General features: G+C 38.1%; 1 protein-coding gene across 5 annotated transcripts in view; it reads right to left on the reverse strand.

Annotated features, from left to right (window-relative positions):
• Positions 1-26,012, reverse strand: part of ROBO1 (roundabout guidance receptor 1) — a 740,888-nt gene extending 714,876 nt beyond the window's left edge. For all 5 annotated transcript variants that reach the window (XM_032989478.2, XM_032989487.2, XM_032989502.2 and 2 more), the window contains exon 1: positions 25,740-26,012. The gene's annotated coding sequence lies outside the window, so the exon portion shown is untranslated. The remainder of the gene's footprint in view (positions 1-25,739) is intronic.
• Positions 26,013-26,355: the final 343 nt, after the last annotated feature.

Here is a 26,355-nt window from a genome sequence, read left to right on the forward strand (position 1 = left end):
TTGGAGATGGCCCTTTGTCATAGGAAGTGCCAGATAAAACTAAGAGAGCTGATTTATGGACAGTCACTTTGCAGTATTGAGCAACATACGTTCATCATTTTCCCTCCAAGCCTGACACCCATGCTTCACTGACATTTCTAGCTGTACAGGCTGTAGGAGTTCACTGCATTCCACAGTTCAAATGTTTGGATGAAAAGAAAGGCAAAATATATAACTAAACTTGTTTAAAAGAGCAACAGATCTCTAGGATGCTATGAAATTTATGCTGTGTCAAACATGTAGAATATAATATGCTACAATCTTTGAGCGCTCCATCCTAAAATAAGTGACAGAACAAAAATAAAAGTTCACATCAGCCTTACAGAACGAACATTTCATTAGTATCATCAGGAGACAAAGACTGTTTCACAAACTTATTTTGAGAGCAGTTATGCCAGTTATTATGCTATCAAATACAGCCATAATAAAACAAAAAAGTCAAGGTGCTTGCTCCAACTGTGAACCACAACCATCCCCTCAGTGCAGAATTCAGCCAATACATTGACTTTGAATATGTATGTTCAACACTTCCAGCAGCAAAGCTAAATTAGAAATACAAATAGACCTATGTTTTTTACCTTCACCCTTCAATTCATCATTAAGCAACCCACTGAAAGATTTCTTGCTTCCATCATGCCTAAAGGTGGAGACATCCCATCAGCCACAGCAGTATAAGAAGCCAAGAGGCTAACCTGTTGGCAGTGTCTAAGAAATGCATGAGTTGCATGTATTTGAAAAGGTTGCTTTAAAATTACAGTAACACAGTATGTTTAACATAAATAAACTCTTAGAGAAAGAAATTTCAGCACTTACTGGCTCAGATGACTACAGTTGGTAAACTGCCATTCAGATTGGTTTCACTGTATCTCTATTTTATATTCTCCAGATCTAAGTGCTATATGGCTCACAAAAGAAAAAATACTGCTATAGGGTGTTCAGAGTTTTGGCTTATCTCAAAAAGGTCTGCTGGTTTAAAGTCTATGCACCCAGGAGGAATTATTCTTGACTTTAATTGCACCTCAGACGTTTCTATTAGCACTGTAAATATTCTGTACTGAAGGGAAAATGTCAGGGCTCTTCCCAGAAAACTATTCCACAGTTTCACAGTCAAAAAGGATATCTCTGCTACTAGCTTTTCCACATTACTTAATTTTTATGAATGACAGTGAGGACGTAAAGTAACGTCTCCACCTAAATATTCTGTAATGGATTTTTGACCAGCTGAACTAAGACACAGCAGGTCTGCTCCTTAAGCGGAGTCCCATAATGATGGTAACCTTTCATCTTGGGGGGGTCACTGAACCACAGATGCTCCACTGAGAAGATAAAGCCTTTCAACTGTCTTCAGTGAGGATTTAGAGATAGAGCAAACTGATTTAAGGGATACTATTATCCACAATAATATCAGATTTTGGTAGGGAGTAGAAGAGTTGTTTGGGCTTTTTGTTTGTTAGTATTAAGAAGGGTAAATGAAATATCATACTGAAGTCTTTGCAGAACCTTTGCAACCTTAAGAGACTCCAGGTTTTAAAAAAATTTCTATCCAATGTGACAGCACCTGAATAAAGGCAAGACCAAACCAATCTGTACACAGAAATTGAAATCCGGTATATTTCATGTGCCTGTTATAACCATAGTCTCTAACAGTTCTTCAAATACAGTAGTAAACAAAGTCTTCTCCTACGTTTAGCAAAAACCTGAAAAGTTGCTGGAGCACAGTTCTTACTATAAGGGATCCCAAGGGAACTCTTGGTGTTGAATTCCTTTTCATATGGTCTGAGGTTATGGAGAGACTATGATTCCCATGATATATGTACAAATTATACTGTCACATGAATCATGTGATTTTAGTTATTGGATAAGAAATATAATGCAATATGAAGAGTAAAAAAATAACATCAACAAGCACATTGCTTATAAACCCCATGAGGACTTATAACCTCCATAAGACAAGCCAAATAAAACTTCCTCCTATTGATAATGCAGAACAAAATAGCTTCAAGTTCTGAATATTAAAATAATTATTAGAAATAAAAATATTTTTTAAAGTTTTATTTTTGGGGTTTTTTTTTGGTAAATAATTAGACACTGACTGTACAGGTTTATGATAAAACCAGTAGAAATTACAATATTTTAACTGAACTCTAAGCATCTATGTTTGTAGGACCCTCTTCTGGCTTTATTTAACCTGCAACAATTTTCAGTTATATGAACTTGCTAAAGAAAAATTAGGTCTATCTACCAGACATTTAGATCAGGATCATAGGTCACTGTCAGATGCTGCCTTGTGTTTTCAAATAGTTATAACACTCAATGTAGTGATAAAATGATCCCTTTTACTTCATTCATAGTTAATTCATGATCATGAAGAGCAATATCACAGTTTTGCTACTCAGTCTTCAGATCAATTACATGCTGAATGTAAAAGAAATCAATTTTATGGACAAACTACATATCCACTTTAAGAGTTTCCTAACACTTACTGTATCAGTCAACAGTAATTTATATTTGTGTACTATCAGAACTAACCTTCTTTTTCTTCCTACACAGATGACTCCTCTTCAAGCACTGAGCTCATCTTAAGACAAGTTTACAAAAAGACAAAAACAATGTTTAGTTTTTATATGTTATAGCCACTATAGATCAAAGTTATTCTTTATGGAGAAACAACATTATTTTGCATAACTGTTATACAAATACAGAAGTTCTACATACAGAAGGCTGTTAACTAAAAAATGCATTTTCTCCCTTTCCCTCATTCCATTATTGCTGTCTCTCTCCCCCTTCTTCCCTCTTTAAGACATTTGTGAAACTATCAGTGTGTTTCTATCAAATTGTCATTGCCCTGTTTGTGTTTTTGCAGTCAGTTGGAGCCCAAATTAAGAGAGAATTGATCTACTCTTAAATTACTTTTGGCTTATGCCACCCAGAAACAATATCTGCACTATTTGTGTCATACGAGTGTGGGTTACCCAGACTACAATGTGGTGCTATAGAATATGATTGCAATACATTCTCCTTGCCAAAACCTAGGGGAAAGTCAAAATGGTATTATCTATTAGGCAAATTAGCAATTTATCTGAATAAGAAAAAGAGTGAAAAAAAAGAAAAAAAAATATGTGCATATATTATTATTTTTCCAAACAAACAAAAAAAGGCTAGATCCTATAGGTAAGGTAGTCATTTTCTATTTATTAAAAACTCCTGCAACATAGTCAAAGTTGAAGGAATTTTTGAAGGAATTTTTCCTCGGCTTCACCTTAGTTGCATACTTACTGGGGAGTTTCCTTATTTAGAAGAAAAATAGTCTGACAGGAATACAAACATTGTTCTTCATCTTTATGTTCTAGTACAAATAACCCAGACCTTAATATCTTTTGCTTTAGTTTGTGATTTATTTTTTTCCTTTTCCAAAGTGAGTATTATCCAACATTTAACTAATTTTCTGATAGAAGTTACTATCTAAAAGAAAAATATTTCCTGGTTTGTTTCAAAAATTCAGTGAGAATATGTATCGCACTAACTGCAGTGAATGCTTATTACAGGTGCTCAGTTACTTATTTGTTTAGATTACTTCCATAAAAATACAGATTTGTAATCCTTGGGAATGTTACAAAGAGAAACAAACACACTTAAGTTACGGATTTAAGACAGAAATGCTAAACATTTAGAAAACAGACTATACTATAGAATAGGTCCTGTAATATATGTGGCTGTCAACTGGACTTCAAATATAACCATTTAGCCAAATTAACTTTACTATCTCACTTGGCTTTTTTTGTTTGCTTTGTGGTTGGTGTTTCTTAATCTTGTAGTGATCCTGTAGTTCTAGCAACCTAGTCATACAAGATTTGGAGAATGGATGGATGGATGGATGGATGGATGGATGGAAAAGAATTTCACAAATCATGATCAGATTCATGTACTATTTTGTTAGGAAAACTACTGTTTTTTTTGATAAACGTTAACCAACCAATTTACTGACAAGTTATTGGGAGATATGATGACATATAAGCACTATCAATTCCAGAAACTTCTCCAACAAAAACTATTGTATTTTTATCTTATATTACAACTACTTAACCTCTTGATTAAATTAAACATGAAATACAGCACACGACCTTAATATACATCCTCTGGTTCTGAGCTCTGTTTCATAAACCAGCTTTCTCCTGAGATGTATCCATTTAGGTCATGAATAGATAGAGATTAACTGGGAACTATTCTGAGGTTAATTCATTCAGTAGAAGTCCCCAGGTATTCAGCTTTATGATTCTGGCATGCTTTGTAGCCAAAGTTTTCCTTTCTAAGTGATCTTATAAAGGGCTGGTAGCCTGAAGTTATCACGGCTCTATTTAAACAATTCAAAGTCACAAAATAAAGTTTGTAAGCAGAATACACACTAGAAAGCTGCAATGAAGGAAACTGATTTCACGCCATTCAGAGATCTATGATTTGGACGAGAGAGAGAGAGATTAAAAAAAAAAAAAACAGCGGGAAAAATTTCTTTTCTCCTGTTGTATCAGAGCAGGTTTTTCTTTTTTGTTTGTTAGGCTGCCTCAGGCTGCCGATTCATTGCTGGTTTATCCCATATTCCTTTTCAACAGCACTTTCATCCTTCTTGTCTGTCTTTCTCTTCCCCTCTTAACAGGAACAGCAGAAGCAAAACCAAGCCTTAAGCAAGTATATCTATAAATTGGCTCAGAAAATAAAATAAAGCAAAATAAAACCCATATAGAAAGTCATAACATTTTAACACCAAAATACTGATTACAAAATGAGACGACATGGCAAACAGAATTCACTGAAGTTAAATATATTTATCATCCTTGGGAAAGCAAAGTTGTGTAGCAGAGGTGCCTTTTGGAAATTCTTATTTTTGGAAAACATAGTGATATTTTAAATGGTTACCTTATCCTGGACAAACAAGACTATGCATAGTCCTACAACTTTAATTAGAGAATCAGAGAAAGTCATAAGAAATCATGTTTCCTACTGCTGAGGCCCACTGAGGTACTCTTTATATAGATCAAGTTAAGCATGCAATCAGGTTTTTCAGAATATGGGAGTAGCTGAATAATTTCATTGTAAGGATATAAACAATAGTATAATTTATTATATATTTCTGAAAAGCTCAGATTTCAATGCTCTTGTGGCAAGCATTTGAATGTTTAGTGTTGGAGCAGATGGAACGTTTTATGGCAAGGCTTTAATTCTCAATCCAAAAGGCATTGCTTTTCCTTCTGGTCAAAGGTGAATTTATTCCCTCTGCTAGGTCTGTCCTGGGGCTCTCCCTAAGCAGGCTCTGTCAACTGTGCTATGCTTCTGCCAAATTACGTGATGATTTTGTCATGTGGGCTGATATTCCCCAGTGATTCAGTTTTAATCAAATGCATAAAAGTGAAGCATTGTTCAGCAGTGCAGTAACAAAAACAACTGCTTTAGAGAGATATGAAAGAAGTACGTTTGGGTTTTAAAACTTGTGCACATACAAATGCAAAACCCCAGCCGCACCTCAGAAAGGCTCTACAGAACGGTTACTGCAGACAGTATCTCACACTCATAACTAACTTTAAATATGTAACATTTCTTGTTGTAATGATAGGAAATATTCTTCATATTGGATTTTATACTTTGGAGTATGAGTGAATTTTAGGGCTGTTGTCTCATACATACTCCAGCAGTGTCCAACTAGCTTAGTAGAACTGTACAGTATCTTGAATAGTAACCTATACAAACTTCAGGATAAGCTTTTAAAAGTCAATGACAGTAGCATGAGATGGCTCAGACCACAGAATTAAGCTTCTGCTGAGGGATCCAGATCCTGAAGGTTTTGCAACATATTAATATTATACAGTAATGAAGATGTTATAATGAAGATTCAGCCATCCACTGAATACATGTATATACTTACTTTGTGTGGTACTATAGAAGTGCCTGTTGTAGTTGTGTAGGAATATCCTACATAGAGAAAAATAAAATAAAATAAAATAAAATAAAATAAAATAAAATAAAATAAAATAAAATAAAATAAAATAATAAAATAAAATAAAATAATAAAATAAAATAAAATAAAATAATTAACATACAAGATTTCAGAGACTATGTCTAGGTTAGCAGATGGTTTATGGATGGATAGCGGCAACCCTGTAGAGAGAAACAGTTGATGCTGACAACACGTGTCCATAATATACACCTTTCAAGACTTTTTACTTCAGCTTAGCTCTAGTCTGGCCCTATGGACTGAATGCCCATTTGCAGCTGGAGTGCATTAGTTACACTCCTGGAGTGTGCTAAATCTTCCAAATCTGAATCCTAGTTTCATCTGAAAGGAATCAAGTTGAGGCACTGCAAAAGCTCCACATGACATGAACCAAAGCACAATAAGAAAGAAAGAAAAATATGCACTTCAAAAGCATGCTCTTGATTCAAACTAACACACTAACAAAGATGTTCCCTGAAAATACGTATGCATATCTCAGCCCACACGCATATGCACATAAACCTATATGTATTACTAACATAAATTTAAAAAGTGTTTCTATCACAAACTGGTGGATATAATTTACCTGTTTTCTTCATGAGTTCCTTTTCTTTGTTTACTACAAACCAGCATAGCTCTACGCAGATTAATTTGCCAACTATTTTTTTTAAACTTCAGACTAATTAAATTTTTAAAATATTAATGAGCTTTACCATACAATTTTTTCCTCCATTCAAATTTGGTATCAAAATAGTGATTCAATAATTTGAAACTAGGTAAAATTGTTCATTATCATGGAATTCTGAATACTGAACTAGATGCTGCACATACTTGTAAAATAAATGTTGCATATTAAAGAAGTTGGTATTCTGTAATACCACATAATTTATCAGGGAAGCTATCAGCGTACATTTAGCTTACAGTCTTGCTAAACACACCAGTTGATTTGCGTTGACAATACCTTCTCCATGTAAATAACAAGTGTGTTTTATTTCTCAGGAACAATTCAAAATTAGCTTTAAATCATGGTTCTTTGATGCTACAAGAACTCAAAGATGAACATGTGAAAATACTGGTATAGAAATAAGAAAATACAGGCCCACAAAACATTTTAGTATCACTGAAAAGACTGAGAAACATAATTTTTCACAAATAAGGATTGGGGTGGGGAGGGGGGGGTGGGAAGGACGTACGTATTTAGTCATTCACACTCAGTACAGCCATTAGAAGACAGAATTTAGGGAGATTAAATGCTCGGTATTCAAGTATTCTACGTTAGTTTAGAAGACCCTATGCTCAATTACAACCAGTAGGTATCTGTTGTTTTTTTTTTTTTTAAAAACTCAGATTAATTACTCATTTCCCAAAAGACAGTTTCCAATATGCATCTACAGCACTTACTAACTAAAAAGTATTATATTCTTAAGTGTGCACTGTTGCTCAGGGTTTTCCATAGCACAGCCTGTGAACACATCTTCATTGCTTTATATTTATGCATACCAAACGGCCTATGTTCAGTATGTACAGGACTATACACTGAAGAACAATGTAATTGCACTGTGCTTGAGTACATACTCCAGAAAACGCTTTCTTCCCAAAGACATGTAACCACTGTTTATAGAAAGCAATGTGGTTTATCCCTAAGGAGTTCAGTTGGCTGATGCAGAGAAAGACCATGTCTTGAAAGGATGTCTTCATTGTGTAAGTATCCCAGAAAAATCAGGACCTGGCTCTAAAATGAAGCTGAGAATTCAGTCTCAATAGCTGTAATAGCTATTAAGCAGGTTCAAAATTCTCTGCTACTTTAAAAAAAACCCTTGTGTTTCTGCCTGTATGTATAGATTGCATCCACCACAGTAGTATTTATATATATATTGCATTTATTTTTCAGTAGCTGAATATTTTAGACACTTAGATGCGCTGATATTTCAGATGGTTAGAATCATCTGATGTTTACAGTAATTAATGAGATGTGGGATATGGTGATAGGGTAAGCACCAGCTTTGAAAGGCTCCTGTCCACAGTACAAGTCCACAAGTCTTTTCAGCTGACAGCACTGTTGGGAATGAAGGCAGTGAGTTTTAACATGGCAAGTGTTTTCCATGGAGTTCTGAATGAAGAATTGTGCTGAAAATGCATTTTTTATGTATATCAAAGTATAACAGTGACAAAAGCTAATATTTAAAATGCAAAGAAGCTACTGTTGTGTGACACAGTGTGAGATATATCTCAAAGTCTTAAGGTTGACTAATTGAATTGCCATTGATAAGATGACACTTAAAGAGACATCTCCGCAGTGAAACATGGGTTTGCTGTAAATGACCTGTCATTAGAGCCATGGGTAATGTCCGTGTCCAGACTGAAAAATATTGTAGCTCCCAGCAATATGCTCAGTAGGAGTTAAAACAGCAAGAATGGTAAGAAGTCAGTGTATGTGAACCACCAGAGAATTATGCCTCAGGTGCTATGTTAATTTACTTGTTGGTATACATTAATTGAAACCAATCAATAAAGCTGGTGGTACAACAGAAGGAATGCAAAAGAAGTAATCGATTGTCACACTTATTCATTTTAAACTTGGAAAACAGGAATAATTTAGTCTAAGATTTTTCATTTCTGTCAATACAGATAATGGGTTTATTTATTTATTTTATATTCTTTCAGCACTAATCATAATAACTACGATGTCTTTCAACAGACCTTCTGTAAACCCCAGTATTCTGATTAGCAGCTGTTAACTTGCATATAATGGGAATGACTTCTTTCAACTGAGAAGTTAGAAAATATATTACTTTGCTACTACAAATAGTGTTAATAATTTTGTCACACTGAAATCAATTATATATTTTGATAATTATAAATTTACAGTAATTTTTTTTTCCATTTATGCTATAGAATCTTTTAAAATTTTTCATTCCCAAAGTTAAACATTTAAAAGTAAATGCCTAAGAAGCACATAAAGAGCTGATACTGTTCTTCTGAATTTTCTGCATTTACTTTTCTTAATATATTATCTGTATATGTCCAGTGTTGACTGATACAGCCTTTAATTTTTAGTCTGGGTTGTTGGGTTTTGGTTTTGTTTTGTTTTGCTTTGCTTGGTTTTTTTCAAACATCCACCAGAAAGCTTTTGCATATTCATTAGCTGTTGTCTTATTTACTACAATTACTTCTGTGAGATTCACCACTCAGTTCTCCAGACCACACCACCTAGGAAAAAAAAAAAAAAAAAAAAAAGACACAGAGCCACTTCTTCATATGTGGCGAAATTCACACACAGTTATCACCCTCATCTAATGAAAATTGTTCATCCTTACTGACCCTCTGTTCCCAGAGAGATCAAAGGAAATCAGCACACTGTTACTCAGAACTACTTTCCACATGGAATGAGCATTTACATCACGGTAAACATGGTGCCATACACTATCACTATGTCTTTGGTGGCATTGACTTTTCTCAAAATTTGTCCAGAAATGAATGAAACCTAAAAATTTAGCCTCTGTCAAATAAGAAACACTTCCTTCTACATTTGTAGCAGCGTTACTTTTCTTCTGACAATGCTCAATTTTTCATGGTCTGTTAAACTCCACATAATAGTGCTTAATTCAACCACCAGACAAAGAACTGGATCTGCAACTGTTGTCCTTTGGGTGTGATACTGGCAAGCTGATTTTGTAACACTGTTTACCCTGGTTTTGGGGTGGCCTGGGTGAGACATGAAAGATGCTATACAGGAAGAAGCCAAACCTGCAGATACTGATTGCTGGTCAAGACGCTTATTAGGAGACTGATCCACATCTAGCAGATTTTTCCCACACTGACGTGTTTTGCTTGTAAGTGAACTGAACCATCCAGTTACAATTTCTGTGTGCATATATTTGTCTCCAGACTCTTGCTTAATTTGGTTCTAAAACATCAGTTCTACATTATTATTTTCTAATGCAGTCCAATTACTTTTGATACTAAGGAAAAAAAAAAAAAAAAAAAAAAGAAGAAAAGGAAAAAAAAGTAAGCCACCTATTATTTTTTTGTTAGCGTAAAGATACCATAACCATGCATATATTACATTTACCAAAGATCAGTGGTGTTGTTGAGTACTAGAAGTGTATGAAGTGAGGGTTTGCTAATGGAGGTGCTGTTGCTTGACAAGCCTGAAAGCAAAATAATAACATCTGACTGGAAAGAAAATTTTCTGTGAACTCAAGTAAGTTTAATGCAGGGCTTTTGAATTACCACTCGATTACTAATGTGGCAGAGAAGATTTGTGAAACCCTAAACAACACTATCAAACTCGCTTAGGCCCTTTTCCATGACAGTGCTGTACAACAGTATGGTATTATGGATTATACATTTTTCAACAGGAGTTCTCCAGCCAAAGATTAATTAAATTCCCAGAAAGAAGAAATTCCTGGATGCCAATTACTATGTAATATGTGAGACTGAATTCAAGGACTGAATCCCAGGTAGCTGCTATGGGAATTAAACCAGAGAGTTAGGCTGAAGCTCACTTTTCCTCTCTCATATTCTCTAAATATTATTCACAATTAACAATTTCAATACTTTGAAGTAGTTTGAGCCTTTCAGTTTGAAGCTTGGAAGGAACAATACTGAAATCTTGAGTCATAAGATAGGTATTTAAATGCACAGCTCATAACTGGAAAAGTGGAAGTGCATACTTCCATACCAGACTACCAATTTTTTTTTTTTTTTTCCTTTTTTAACCAATACAAACACTTAAAAGAAAAGGCTCCACGGCAGGCAAAAGAAACGTAATATTCTACATCAGAGCACTCAAAGTTTCTGCCATTGATTTGTGGTTAGAAAGCAGGATTCAGAGGCAGCTATTAAATACGTCTATTAAAGTGAAAAATCACCTTTATACATTTTGCAGTATTCATTTGAGATACTAACAGTGAATGATAACGGCTAAAGACATTCTAATTCACCTTTCTTGCGGTGATAAAGACTAAATACTTCACATTTTATTCAGTCCCACATTGTTGATCAGCTTCCGAAGTAAAATTGTTTCATATGACTTCTTTTATTGGAATAGAGGGGTTTAGTAGCTGCATTTGCAAGGGACAGAGCAAGAGCCAATTTATGGATTTGTTTAATGAGAGTAAAACTGAAATGTTCTCACATTTTCATGAACTATTCTTGATAGTGACTACACCCTATTTTCTTTTTTTCCTTCCTTCTCCTCTGAAAATTGTGCAGTTCAGCTTCTTCTGGCAAATGTAATAGGTGGACCCTGTGGATGACTGCAATAAGCAACTTGTGCTGTGAATCCTCCCTTCCTACAGATTCAAGTCGCAAATCCTTTCTCCAGTTCTTTTACAATAATCCCAGTTACAATTCATTCCCCTTCCTTCCAGTCACAGTGGAAAATAGCACGCACCATCAGGTCAATTCCACATTTTCCAATTTCTCACCAGTGCATGCCGAAGTCATTCAGAGGGACAAATTAGAAAAGGCTCTGGGACCGGTCTGAGTAGCTCACTTCTCAATAGCCAGCCAAGAAGTACACACTGATCAATCATTCAGCAAGACTAACAGAATAGATAAATACTGTGGTAATGTGAACGTTAATTTGGGTCTCTCTCTTCTCCTCTGCTACCTGTAGGAATTTAGGTATCTTTGAGACCTCAACCTCTCTAGCAAATTTAACTGAATAGTTGGATATCAGATTCCAAGATTAGCTATAAACAGAGAATGACTGTCATTGTAATTGATCAAGCTTTATTTCTTTACCTATTTGAAGCGTGTGAGAAGAGGACAATGTAAAATTATTCCAATCACAGGTACTAGATCCCATGTATGTTGCCCAACACCACTGTGAAACCTAGCATGAGTAACAGCGTGACTGAGAGTCATTTGTATTGCATTCCCCTCCTCTCAAACAAGTTTTATCTTAAAAACTATGGCTTTATCAAATATGTATTCAATAAAATAACTTTGCAAAGAAACAAGCAAAACATATCCTATCCTGAGCTGTTAAGTGTCCTAAGATAAACAGCAATGAAAGGACAGATTTCTTATCAAAAGGAGAATGGACAGACAAGGGACTAATGGATAATAATATTATTAAAGGCTTACTACAGCATCACTTGTCCAAGGCACCCTTGCTAAAAAAAAATTTAAAATTTTAAAATCCACTAGAAGTTTTGTAAAGAGATGAAGGCTAAAACATATCCAGAGTACTTCAGCTGTATTTTTTGTTTGTCTTTTACTATACAATAATGCACTGAAATCTCACTTGGAAGGAAAAAAAAGAAATACCTATAAGCAAGTATGCTCTTTATGTAGGATATATAATACTTGAATATGCTCAACCTAATGTTTGAAGTTTACATGCAAAGATTCACTTTTAAAGAATTGTATAAATGGCTTCACAATTTAATTAAAGGTTTGTAAGCTTTATTGAATGGACTCTTCAGCATGTTCTGTTTATCAGTTTAAGACTACAAAGACATTATTTAGGGAACATTAACCTCAATCTTTCATTTGAATCAAAACTTATAATTTTTAACTTTTAAAGGTAAGTTATCTTCCACATAAAATTCCAAACAAAAGTAGATTTCAAACACAATGTAAAATAACTGCCTATCAATCTTCCCTACCAGACCTTCCACATTCATACAATCTTAGCCTGCAGAACCAATTATCCTCCAACATTTGCTGCTCAACCATGCTGAGATTATTCACCGGCCCTCCAGTTAGACTGTAATAAAAGGTCTGTAGGTACATTTACACTCAGAGAAATAAGGTATAAATGCTAGCATTGCAGTCATCTCTTTTTGAGTTACATGCACAGCCATAAACAGTATAGTAATGAATCAGACTAATTCCAGCTACTTTATCCATTTATTTGCATGAAATCTAGACTTGCTAATTTAAAAAAAAAAAAAAAAAAAAAAAAAAGTAGGAGCAGCATACCTTCAAGATGACACAATTCTTGAGCCAAAGCCCTTACAAATAAAAGCAGTAATATCATATAGAAGATATTTCCTCCTGTGACCAGATAGCCAAAGCGTGGCTCCAACATGGATGTGTAATTATCCTCTGTAAAGGCAATCTCAGCTTCCTCTCACTGCTTTTTTTTGTTTTGAGCCTGACATTTTAAGAAAGTAATCATACATACTGAGACTGCATTGACCTCTAAGATTATGTTCTGCACAAAATTTGGCAGACTTTCTGCTTCTCAGCAAAAAAAATAACAGATTAACGATAAAATGATTTCTGATATTCCCATCTTCATGGTCTTTGCTCACTGCAGTAGTTGTACATCATGACAAAACAAAAACCCTCTGCCACAGGACATTGGTATATGTTGCCAGAAATGTCAGAACCGTGGTTTTCAGCCCAAAGCTGCAACTACTTGAACTGCAGGAGTCATTTCATTAGCTGACAGCTGCAATAAGCTGTTCTTTCTCTATGTGGAGAAGCTACTGGTGGGAGGTACAATTCACAGAGGCATACTCTATAAATCATATACCACTTAAAGAAAAATATACTTAAGAAAACATTTACAAAGTACCATGCAATAACTTTCCTGTTTATTATCCTTACTTTCTTAGTGCATTCATGCCTTAACATTTTTTTTTTAATTCAGAAGTTCACAATAGACTTTAAAGACATGGGCAATATTCAGGAAAATTCAAAATTTTTGTTCCCATTTGTACTCTTTCTGTTGATCTAGATCCTTGCTGTTCCTTGATGATCTATTTCTAGTTAATATATTGCTACTGACTTAGAGAAAACAAAATTAGGTTCTTTAGTTACAGGTTGAAACCATGATGATGGTTTTTACTTACTATGTTACTGCTATGTAAAGTAATATAAAATTGTAACTTGATATGTAACTAGCTGAAAAAGTCACCAACATTTCACAACCATATGGTATTAGTAAAGTACAGTGTATCATTGAACTGCATTAACATACGTAGACATTTTTGAGCATTTAATGCTGTGATAACCTTTAGTTTCCTAAGTGTCTAAGGAGAGCTATGAACTGATACTAATAATGAAGGTGGGGGGAGTAGACTTCAGTGTCTCAGACAAGCATTTGCCAGCCATTACTGAGCCAGACAGGCAACAGGCCTTCAGATTTACATTTTCAAATTTTTTATGTATTATTTAAACATTTTTAAGGGAAATTGCTGGTGGGTAATAACGCAATCATACACCCAGCTTTGCTTTTTTTCTTTAAATGCATATTATATTCTATACATGAACCCAAGACAGGTGTATAATCTCCATTCTCATCGCAAACTTCCTCTATTCTTCATCAGTAGCCTATTGCTATGCAAACAAAAATGCTATGTTTGAAAAAAAAATTTACATTAATAGAAAGATGGATTGTGTAATGTTTGATACTGCATATCCTGGGCTATTTTTTAATGTTAATTTTTTAATTACACAGCATTTTCTCCTTAAGAGTCTTTCATTGGCTTCACTTCAATAGCACAAAGTTTTTACTTGCTTGTATTTTTTTTTTTTTTAATCAAACAGAGCACACCAGAGAGGATTGGTATGGGCATTGCACTTCTGAACTACAGTCATTTTACCTTAGGCGATTGGTACAAACCAAATAAAAAACTACTATTGTTTGAAGCAGAGTTTTGGAGAAGGGTGCCACATCCCTGCTACAGACACATAATTAGTTGTCACACACCTTGAATATTCCCTAGCACCAAGGAGTTTCGAAAGCAAAGCAGGGCAAAACAGGCACCTTAGTCCTGCACTCCAGCAATGGCTCTAGCCAGCAGGTGCTCCAGATGGAGCAGCATTTAAGTTGTTTTAGCTGCCTACAGAAGCAGTCCTTGTCCACTCTGTTTTCTGAGACATTTTAAGAAGTTATGGAGAAGAAGAAACATAGATTGCCAAGCTTACATATTTCCATTACTTTTCTCCAGAATTACTCATGAGAAGAGTATCTGTTCCACTAGAGGGAGGAGCAGGCTCAGAAACTGAATTTCCAACCAGTGTTCCAGTGCCACCTGCAAAATCAGCCTTATTCCTATGTGAAGGATGATCTGTTGTCACAAAGAGCTGGAAGGGCAAAACTGGAACATGAAGGTCCATTTACGCAGAAAAGTTTTATAACAGCAAAAATCAAAAAAGAAAAAGAATCTCACCTGAGGTACCTTTGATTTTTCTGCTTTTGTTTCTGTTTTTGCTGAAAATATGATGTGTTTTTAGTTACAAATCATGTCTTTCATATTATATTTACATTTCTAGATCATGCTTTCATTTGACATTGGGATAAAACTACCTGGAACAGAGCAGCAATTTATAGCTTATTTCATCTCTTGTAAAGGGCTTCACATAAATGTTGTTTTTCATGTATTCTGTCTTATTGCTTCTTATTGCTAAGGTTTGGTAACAACACACTATCTTTATTTGAAAACAGGTATATGTAAGAATTTATAGATTATTAATACCTTGCTAAGAACAAAGATATTAATATTTCTAATTCCAGTATTTTTCCCTGAAATGTATTTGAGATAGAACAGACTTCAAGATTGCAAAGGTTCATTTTTTTCCCTAAGAAAACTCAAGAATTACAAAGCCCTGATGTCAGAGTTTCTATATGTGCACCTGCATATAACTATATGGCAATTCACTGTAATGAAAAGATAAAGGTCATTCACTACTGAAACTATTTTTAGTGACTTTCACTGGGACAAGTCCAGTGACTAGTTAGTGCAACACAAAGGAAACTGGCTCATTAGAATAGCTGTATCTTCTGCAGACAAACAAGGGTACAAGGAGACATGGCTTTAGTCCAACCTATCCGTCTCACCTGCCAGAGCATAGCTGTACCAGAAAAGGAGGGCATTTATGGAAGAGCCAGAACCTGGCACACGTTCCTCTCCTCCTCACCCCCTGAAACAGCAGGCAGAGCGAGGTACAATCTCCTCTTTGATGGCATGCAGGCAAGTGACTTCTATACTATGCTAAGCATAGTAGCATATTACTGCCTTCTGGTTGGGTTTGACTAGCAGCTATCACATTTGAAGTTTCTTCCTGATGACTGAGTGACAGTCTGAAAACAAACCAACCCCCTCTGTGTTGTGCAACCAATATTCCAACAAAGAGGATTGCTTTATTTGGAGAGTTAGGTGCAGTTAAATGTTGGTTCCTAACTCCTTAGGCAATCGGTTTCACACTGCTGTAGGTTATACCCCTGGAAAGTCCTGTCTCTTACAGAGATTGCACTTTGATTTTTACTGTAGCATACTCCATCCAGCCAGAAAAACAGAGACATTATATACAGAGCTTGAAAAATTTCTGATTATCCTGGGCCAAAGACATTAAGCTCCCTGGATCTCTAAGACAGAAGCCTTGAACTTGATAGGCTGCAGAGAGTAGGGTCAATGTGCTTACAGTAGCCCCAGCAGGAAATGTGCAGCATGTTTTTACATTGCCTAATGTTTTCTAAATATTTAGGTCATGCTTCTCATTACTGTAGCTCAGCCAAGAATCAATGAAAATCTGAGTAACTGAGGTCAGCTGAAATGTTCCTGCTTTCCCAGAGATGTGTGAAGATTTGAACCATTCTCCCAAGCAACATGTTATATTATAGTCAGAAAAAGACCAGAGAGTTTTACAGTCATCCATGATCATCTTAGCAGAATGGGGCAGTACTGTCTTGTACCAAACTGCAATAAATGTTTAATGGTTGCCCTTATTATAAATTATTCCTAACATCAGGATAAGAAGACATTTGTAGTCTGAGATTAGAAATGCACTGTAGAGTCATATAGAGGTCAGTGAGAAGAAATCTGCATTATTCTGCTCTTTCTAAAGCATACAGATTCACTTTCTGAATGTCTTGATGTGTGACGATAAGCAGATAAGCTGTAGAATTCAGACTTGGTTCCTGTTGTCAGAAAAAAAATATTCTGAATAATATCATCCACCTAGGGCTAGGCTCTCTCTGGATCAATGCAAGGTTAAGGCCACTGCCTCTTCTGATCTCTGCTGATTTGCACAGAACTTGAGGTCTCATTAGTCAAAGCTGGGTGATGCCAGGCATATAAGGTACTTTAGCAACAGTAGATTATGAACTATGTAGCCTTCCAAAAAGTATCACACTAAAATAGATGTGTTTTGCTTTACACTATTCTGCATACCTTGACATAGATCAAGACCTCTTTCACCTGGTTTCATCTTTTGAAGTGTTGCTTGTTGCTGTGAGTTGCAGAAAGTGAAATAATTTCATTGCCATGAAATTAATGGGGATAGGTACAAAAGAATTATTGTATTTGCACTTAAAGCTATTTATTGAGTGAAAGAAATACATACTCGTTATGACTTGTCCTAAAATAACCAAGGAGAGGCTGCTAAGATTTTCCATCAGGGAAAAATCAGGGAGCTGCTTTGAGCCTACAGGCAAATTAGGCACTTTTCCCACACAAATATATATCCGGTAATAAACAAGAGATTTACTGTAATGACAACAGAAATCTAGTCTAGCAGATTTAGAATAACCATTCTTGAAATCAGGTTTCAGTATTTAAATTAACAATATTTAAAATATTTTTTTTACAGAAATACAGCTGTAAACTACGTTGTCAATATGAATGGACAGTTGTGTAGTTGCACACTGGTGCTCTCACACATGACATTAAGGAATGATATTGAGAGAGGAGTTATGGCCCCCAGAGAAAATAATTCGGACCACCTACTTAAAACTTCACCCACCAAAGATTCTGGGAGAATTATTACTTCTTGGAAAGAGTTCACAATCAGGATGGTTGCTCATATTATGGACATAAGGTGAGAAATAAAAAAAGAAATCACACATTGGCAATTTACATGCAAACACAAGCAAAAATATTTTAATTATATAAGCTACTGATAGAAACAACACCAACCTCCAGTCAAGTAAGGCTGAATGTAGATGATGCTTAAGTATGGCAAGGCATGAAAATGCCCATCCTTCTCTTAGCCATTTACACTTAGCACATCTTAGTATTTGTCACCAGAACTTTTAAGATGAAAAAACCCCACTATCTCAAAACATGTCCCAGAGTTAAACTTTGTACCTTATACCTTACACATACATTTCAAGATTCAAAGTTTGGTATTTCTCAAGTTAAAGTGTTATGCACAGAGTTCTGTTCATTTGATTAAAGTTTTTTTTTTTTTTGAACTTTTTCAACTGAGATAATGCTTCAAGGTAGAGAAATACCACTTGTTCTACATATTGTTCAGGAGCTAGCAAACTGAAATCCTGGTTTGGGTAAATGTGCTGAAGACAGCTCAAATGATCTAGTAATCTTCATTCCACCATCACAGACTATGACCTTAAAATTTTGGAAAATGTACTTTTTTTCCCCCTCAGAAGAGAATAGGAATGCTTCTTGGTTTTGCTTGCCATTCTAGTCATTATAATTATTTAAATATATATTTTCATATGTTGATCCTCTCCTTACTATGACTTTTTTCTGTAATGAGATTTAATAATGTGCAGAGGCAATAAACTGTGGGTTACTCCAAAATATACTTCAATGAACAAAGATAAAATTAACTTGCAGTGTCAAATCTCCATGCAAGATAAAGAATATTTGTATCCTGTCATTCCTTCTGCCATACTTTCCATTCTCTCATTCCTCTCCTATTTCACTTGGAGGAAGTGTTCCTATCTTTTCATAACAGAGTGTAGATAGTTCAAAAGCGTGCCTTGCTTTCATCCATACACAGCACACCCAATCTAAAATAAATTATTGGAAACATTTTTTTCAGTGCTTCATTTCAATGCTGTAGGCAGTCAAACTTGATTACAATACCATGACACAAGAAATAGAGATACATTTTAACTTTCTTTAGATTTTATGTTGCAGTGTTCTCAGTAACATCTTTTTTTTTTTTTTTTTTTTTCTTAATTTTAAAAACATTCAGAAGTGCAATTAGCCAAAAATATTGAGCTGCATCAGGGTCTTATCTGGGGACTGAAGTTGGCTTTATTGTATTCAAATATTTCAGTTAGAATTGTCTGCAGTTCTGTCTGGCTGCAGACAATTTAATTTTCCTCTTTAGTTTTTAACACAGAAAGGAATTTTTTTTTTTTTTTCAGTTGTCAGATATGAAAACTCAAACATGGGTTCAACGAGTCAAGTCATAGTCTTAAAGGGATTTATCACTAATAAATTTCTTGACACAACTGGAGTGGGATTGAGGCATAAATTTGCAGAATAATTTTTATCCCAGTCACAACTACCACTGTTGATAAATGAGAGTGAGAGAAAAGCATTTGACTTTCAGATATTAAGTTGGGTGTGGCAGGACTTGCAGTTACAAAAAGTTTAGTAAATTTGAAAAGTTTTTCAAGGAATCAAAATGAATTTACAACTCTTTTGTCCAGCTGTTCTTCATAAAATCCTACTTTAAAGTCTCTGTGTTCTTGGAACAAGGGCAAATTACAAACACTACTGTTGTTTGTCTAGATTTCTGTATTTGCCAAGGGCAGCACCATAGGCAGTGGCCTCCTGTACCCCCATAGTTAGGTGATCTGTTCTTATATTGTTTCAGAGGCTCACTTTACCTTTCATGTTGAGGTTTTTGGTGCTTTCTAACACTAAATTATTTTGAGTGTGAAGGTCTTAATGAAGACTGTAATGAAGTTCCTTAAGTCTTGTTTTTTTCTGAAAAGCACTGCAGGACACTAAAAAGTGTTAGTACAGCAACTTAGTGTGTGTATGCTCACAGCCACTGTCTTGCATTAACAAAGTTTTTCCATTTCTACAGTTCCTTTTCAGAAAGGAGCTAGAACAGACAAGTAAAGTAAAATGAAATGAGTATTTAAGTGACTATCACGTCTGAGATTGAACAGGCACATCAAATACTAGAAGCATGAAAGTGTGATATCTTAAATCACATATTCAAATATGGTTCTTTTTGAATACACATTCACCACAATAGTAAACTTGTTAGAGTGAAAAGTTGCCATTGTTGACAACTGAATCCTAGTTTACCAGATCAGTCAAATTCTTCCATATGTTATTTTTAGGAGTGGAACAGACTTATTGTTATGGGGAATAACAAAAATACACACATAAATTCACTGTTCCTGCCCCCCATGCAACTGTTTCTTCTCCCAAGCAGGGGCTCCGAGAGGGAAATCCAGAGTACACAACTGAATTTATGCAGGAGCATTTCCCCTAAATTGAAGAAAGTGGTAAAGAAAAAGCCACATACTAGTTGCTACTTAAGGTGTTTCTCTCTTAAACCTGAAAATTTCTCTGGAGAGATGGGGGTGATGCAGAACTTCCTCAACTAGGGAACTTAGATTAACCCCACAGCAATACAGAAAGGAGATGAAGGGGCTTATGAACCGAGTGCCACTCCTTGGTTGGAAGGAAACCCAGTGCTCTGAGCACGGTGAAGATTCAGGCAGCACGAACAACTGTACAAACCATGGAAGCTACTTTACTTCAAAAGACTAAGGAGAAAAAGCAGAAATTACATACTGTGCAGGAATTGCTTCATGTGGAAGGAAGAGACCTCAGTTCCAGCTACACTCTTGCCAGAAATTCAGGTCTCACGGCTCCTGCCTTCCCAACAGAGATACTTCCTCAGCCCTAACTTAAAATATTCTACATTAGGTTCAAGGAAGCTGGGCAAGTGGTATCATCCATCCAGGATGTGGCCTCCTTGTCAGACTACAAGGAGAAAGGGACGACACTTGGGGCCAAAATAGCATGTAAGAAAAGTTTATGGCCCAGGAACTCAAGCACTTGGCTTGAATAGGACTTTCTGAGCTCTGGATGCTACTTCTTAGAACAATTTTGCACATTATAACCACATGGTATTAGTCTGAAGCCAGTTGTATTACAAACAGATCAGACTGGAAAATCTCCCCTAGGTTAGGGACAACCAGTAGGCTACCAAGTCACACTGCTGTTTCCTGCCAACTTTTTCTCTCTCCTGCCACGCTCATTTTGTTGGTGTAAGGATCAACTTACATGGACTGCGATGAGCAAGAGATGAGTAGGGAAAGAGAACAAACACACTCAATGTATTCACTACTGACAGAGGAGAAAGCAAGAGAACACGTGGGGAAATAAATATACCATATGAAAATGTGAGAAATTCTCATGACTTGACAGAACTGGAAATGGCTAAGACAGATGATATAGGACTGGAAACAAACAAAACTGCCTTTAGGGAAGTTACACAGAGATGACCAGGGAAGGCAGGAGGGTGGTGCACACTTGGACCTCAAGATGGACAAGGACAGATTAATCAGTAGAGAAGTTTGGAGGACCCAGAGAGTTAATCCAGGGAAAGGACTGATGTGTTTGGCAAACTACAAATTGATGATGATGAGAGAGAACTGATGGGACTGATGATTAGAAGATGAATAGGGAATGAAAGATTTATTGACTGAGCAATTCAGACAGATAGAATACTACAGGTGAAACACAGGCTATCTGTTAAGTCTCTCGCAGATTGGAAGAAATATTTCATTATGTCCTATTATGTCATATTTCACTATGGCTTGGTAAGGATTAGCCGAGTCTTCTGAAACCTTATGGGGATGCTGCATATTTAACTTACATACTCAAGATATGCAGAACTGCCTTACAATTCTTTCAACGGTTATAGGGTATTCTACAGATTTTTTTTTTTTTGGTTGGTTGGTTGGTTGGGCTGTGTTGGTTTTCTGTTTTTTTTTTTTTTCTGTTTGTTTAGGGTTTTTTTGTGGTTTTTTTTTTTTTTTTTTGTGTGTGTGTGTGGGGTGTTTCTAATTATAATGGCATATGAGGACACACAATGTTTCTCTTCATATTCTGACTGTGTGATGTATCACTTCGATAAGCCTAGAAATTTGAAATTGTCTAAGCTTGTCTTAAAGAAGCCATTTTCCCTATAATACAGGCAAATATGTGTGCAAATCCACTCAAATTGATTGAGTTATAGTATTATGGCACACAGAAGGAGATAGAAAAACCATTAGACCACAAGCTCCTCCTGAACCTAGAACCAAGTGCTGACCTTGTAATTCCATATGGCTTGACTAATATATGTAAAAATAGAGTGCTCACAAATACTGTTACCAAGAAACTTTAGTCTTGATCCACAATTATTCTAGTATTTTCCATAACAGAAGAGATCAAAATATTTAAAGCTCTTCATCTTGTACATTAACAAAGATGTAGCTAGGAAAGTAACAGGAACATACAGAAATGTATTAGTACAAGGACATATACTATGTATGTTAAAATAAAGATAATTTGCATTTTTAAGCTACAGAAGAGGTTATCTGGAGAAGATACACAGGTGGAAAGAGTAAAGTTTAAGCCCACTACATTTAATTCTTCATCTCTTTCTTTCACAAACACAGGTCTGCAGCCTCCGATGGATTAACACATTACACATATAACTTTTGTTACTTGTTACCTGGGAGTCCAGGCCTGGCTCTAAGCAAAGCAACATGAGATCGCTTGATGTCTCTGATGACACAGAGCACACTTAAAAGGGCAAGCACAAAATCTGGGCAAACAAAAATCATCACAGTTTCCCAATTATTTTTATGTTTTGACCGAAGGACTCCTTTGCTTGACAGCTGATTCCACGCCAGAAGGATCACAGCCCATGGAATTCCTCTCATGTAAAAGGTCAAGAAAATCACTTCCTTTCTCCCCCCACCCCCCCCCCCTTTTTCTTTTTCTTTACACACTTACCTGTTGAACTATGCAAGTTTGATAAATTTATACCTAGCCATGTGCCACAACAAAGATGTCAGGGAAGCCCAGATGGAAGAAGGACTTCTCTACTCTTGGTTCTATTTTGCATTTGCTCATCTGTATACATTGAAATTTCCTATGGTTTCCGCAAAAAAATGTGAGTCTCCCATAGCTAACACACTTAGGCTGAAGTTCAGATGTGCACATAGGCCTTGAAAAGTTACTTGAAGGAAATACTTTGTATATATAATGTCCATGTGGATTATGTTGCTTACTGTGGTCCAAATCCAGTTACAGCAGAAGACATTATGAAAAGTCCATAAAGTGAAAAAAAAAATAAAATAAACCACAGGAACAGATGAAATAGCATCAACAAAGGAAAGCATCAGAACTCAAATATCCTTTCCTCTTGTTAAATATTTAGTTCTTTTTAAAAACTTGTTGGGAGACTATGTCTAATAAACCATTTGTTTACACCTTGGTGAAGACACTTGCACAATACCTCATTGCAAAATTGGTCGAGTCCTCCTCATCTCTTTAATATTCAACCAAGCAGTATTCGATATTGAGGATTCAGTATGACCAGGGAAAGCAAAAGGTAAGGATTGAAATTGCCTTTCACCAGCTAAACAGTCAGTCAACAACCACCAAGCTGTTTCAGGTTGCCACAATGGCCTCCTTTGTTTTTGTGAGGATTCTTATGGAAACCAGTGCAGCTTCTGGGCAAGTGTCAGTCACCATACCAAAAATGCTTGCAAGAATCTGTTATTTTAGGGGCTTGAGACACAACTGCTATACAATTTGCAGAAGTTTGGCGGCATTTGCTGAAAGACTGAAAAGCAATGAATTACTCCGAGAAGCACTACAATCATTTTATTACCTATCTGTCTTCCTACCTTGCCTCTAATCAGCAAAAGCTAGGTCTCTTTCCACACTCTTATAGCCTGTTTACACCAGTGTAATGCCACTGGAATTTACAGCAGTGTAAGATAAGTAGAAAACATGCACGCAGAAAAATTTAAAATGACTGAAGAAGCGAAGCACATAGCAAAATAAATCACATGCAGTTGATGTTTGGCGATTAGCCTTGTTACTCCATAATGTAACAGGACATTCTTAACCTGTCTTGTCTAGAAACTGCATCCAACAAAGGTTTCTTTTTCCTTTAAGTATGAACTTCAGTTTAATAGGAAGCCTTCCCAAATGCCAGTTGTTGCCTACCAGTTGAAGCTCAATGTATATCTACGGCACAATGGTCTAGGATTAGAGAACCATCCCTTCTATCCACATCTGTGAAACACAGGTATGTCACAAACCATGTGTCCGTGTCCCTGCCCCCCCTCCCCCCCCGCCAAAAAAAAATGCCTCTAAAGTTCTTCAGTGTACTCAGAATAATCACCAACTGTAAAGATTTCAGTTTTGTAACTAAAATGTGAAATATGATAAAGTTGAAAAACATTTTAATAATAAAAAGTCGTCAATCACTCATGAACCTTTACATATCCCAGTGAACATGGAGAAAAAAAGATTAGCCTACAACACTTTACAAAAAATATGGATACGGATCGTGTCAAAGGCAAACTTGACTGCGTCCTGATTTTCGCATATGTAAGCGTTTTGCATTTCTCCCTCCGTACTTTTGATATTTTTTTTTTTTTTTTTTTTTAATAACGACACACTCAGGTGCGGCATCACTTCTGCTGCCGACCCTGCGCAGGCAGAGCCGTTAGCGGCTAACCCCCCCGCGTGGCCCGAACGCGCAGGGAACGAGCGAGGCGGCCGAGAGGAGCCTCCGTCCCCGCCACGGCACCTCCCCGCACCCCGGCCCGGGGGCAGGCCGCCTCCGCGGGGGCTCCGCACCTCCCCGCACCCCGGGGGGCGCCGGGCTGCGCGGGGGCTCCGCGCCGCCCTCCCCCGCCACCGCGGGCCGGGACACGGCGACGCGCCGGCCGCGCACCCTCCGCGGAGGTGCTGCCCCGCGGGGCGGGGGGGGCGCGGTGCGGGTTTGCGGCACTGCAGCAGCAGGAGTAGCTGCTGCAGCGGAGCCGGAGACCTCCCTCCTCCTCCTCCTCCTCCTCCTCCTCCTCCTCCTCCTCCTCCTCCTCCAGCCCCGCCGCGCCCGGGGCCCTCCATTGTGCGAGGAGCGGCCGCGCACCCGCGGACTGCGCTCCCCCCCCGCCCCAGCTCCGCAGCGCCCCTGCGTAGAGGGGCCGCTCCCCCCAGCCAAGTGCTGGCGGGTGCGCTACCACAGCCCCCCCTCCCGGGGTGCCGCTTTCCGTTCCTAAAGCTATTTATACAGCCATATATACATACATATATATATATATATATATATATATATATATATACACAGGCATATTGCCCCCCTCCCGTTGAATTGAGGTCTCCGCAGGGGCCCTGGCGCCTGGGGGGGGGGGGGGGGGGGTTGGGTAGAGGAGGGCGCTTCCCCCGGCCGAGCCGCTCCCCGGCGCCGGCGACCCCGCCAGAAGGGAAAAGGTTCTGGCAAGCGCGGCGAAAACAAAGCCGGCGGTTCTCGCCCCAGGGGACCGCCCCGCCAGAAGTTGCAGCGCGGATCCCCCCCACACACACACCCCCACACCCCCTCCGCACCCCCAGGCCAGCCCGAAAGGCGCCCCGAGGGCAGCGAGGGGTGCGGGCTGCGCGGCGGCGAAACTTCTTTGTTAATAACTGGCAGAGCCGAGGGGTGGCAATAAAGCGGGGGACGCCGTCCCGCGGAGACCCCGGCAACTTCGCAGGCGGTCGGCGCGCCTCCCGTACCTGCCGAGAAACTTGCGGGAACCGCTCCCCGCGCACTCGCCACTTTCGCCTCCCCCTCGCCCGCCCCGACCTCGCCCGGCGCCGCCGGGAAACTGTTGCCTCGACCGGAGCCGGTGCCCGAGCGCGGCGGAGCTGCCACCCCACCCCACCCCACCCCAAATTCTGCTTTCCACCCCGCCCCTCCCAGCGGCTGCCAACGAGACCCCCGCACCGGCCGCTAATTCGGCACTTGGGGGACTTACCCTCCGGGGTCGGAAGGCTCTCAGAAAACTAGCAGCTCCATCATCCCGACGGTCCTTTGCAACTTTCCTTGCATAGAGCGAGACTGTATCTCTGTACGTTTAGATGGAAGGAGGGGGGGGGTGGTGTGTGAGAGCGCGCTGAAGGCGGCAAGCTCTTCAGGAGACTTTGGAATAAAAGGGGGATGAAAGCGGATTTCTTCCCAGTATCAGGACCCTGGAAAATCAAATCCTTCTTCAGAAGAGAATTCTTTCAGACCCGTTATCTGTATTACTGTGAACGCGCGGAGCGGGAGGCATCGCATACAAATAGATCCAAGTAGCGGCGTGGATTGGCGGCCGCGCGGGGCCCCTGGGTCCTACTGCTCCGGCGCCGGGGAGCTGCAGAGCCGGGCGGCCCCGGGGGGGCGGCTGCCGGGGCCCCGGCCCGTTTAATTGATTCGTTACCTCGGGTATTGTAAGGCACGTTGCAATGTTTAAGCGGCAGAAAGGCGCATTAGGAACGGATGTCATGAAATCGCCCCTTCCAGAGCCGCTCTCGCAGGGCTATTGTGCAGTCTGCTGTGAGAAATGTGCCTGATTTTCAGGAATAGGGCTGGAGTTGTCTACAGCTTCCCCC

The sequence above is a fragment of the Tyto alba genome, unplaced genomic scaffold (genome assembly GCF_018691265.1).
Source record: "Tyto alba isolate M040663 unplaced genomic scaffold, T.alba_DEE_v4.0 Super-Scaffold_14, whole genome shotgun sequence".
NCBI lineage: Eukaryota > Metazoa > Chordata > Aves > Strigiformes > Tytonidae > Tyto > Tyto alba.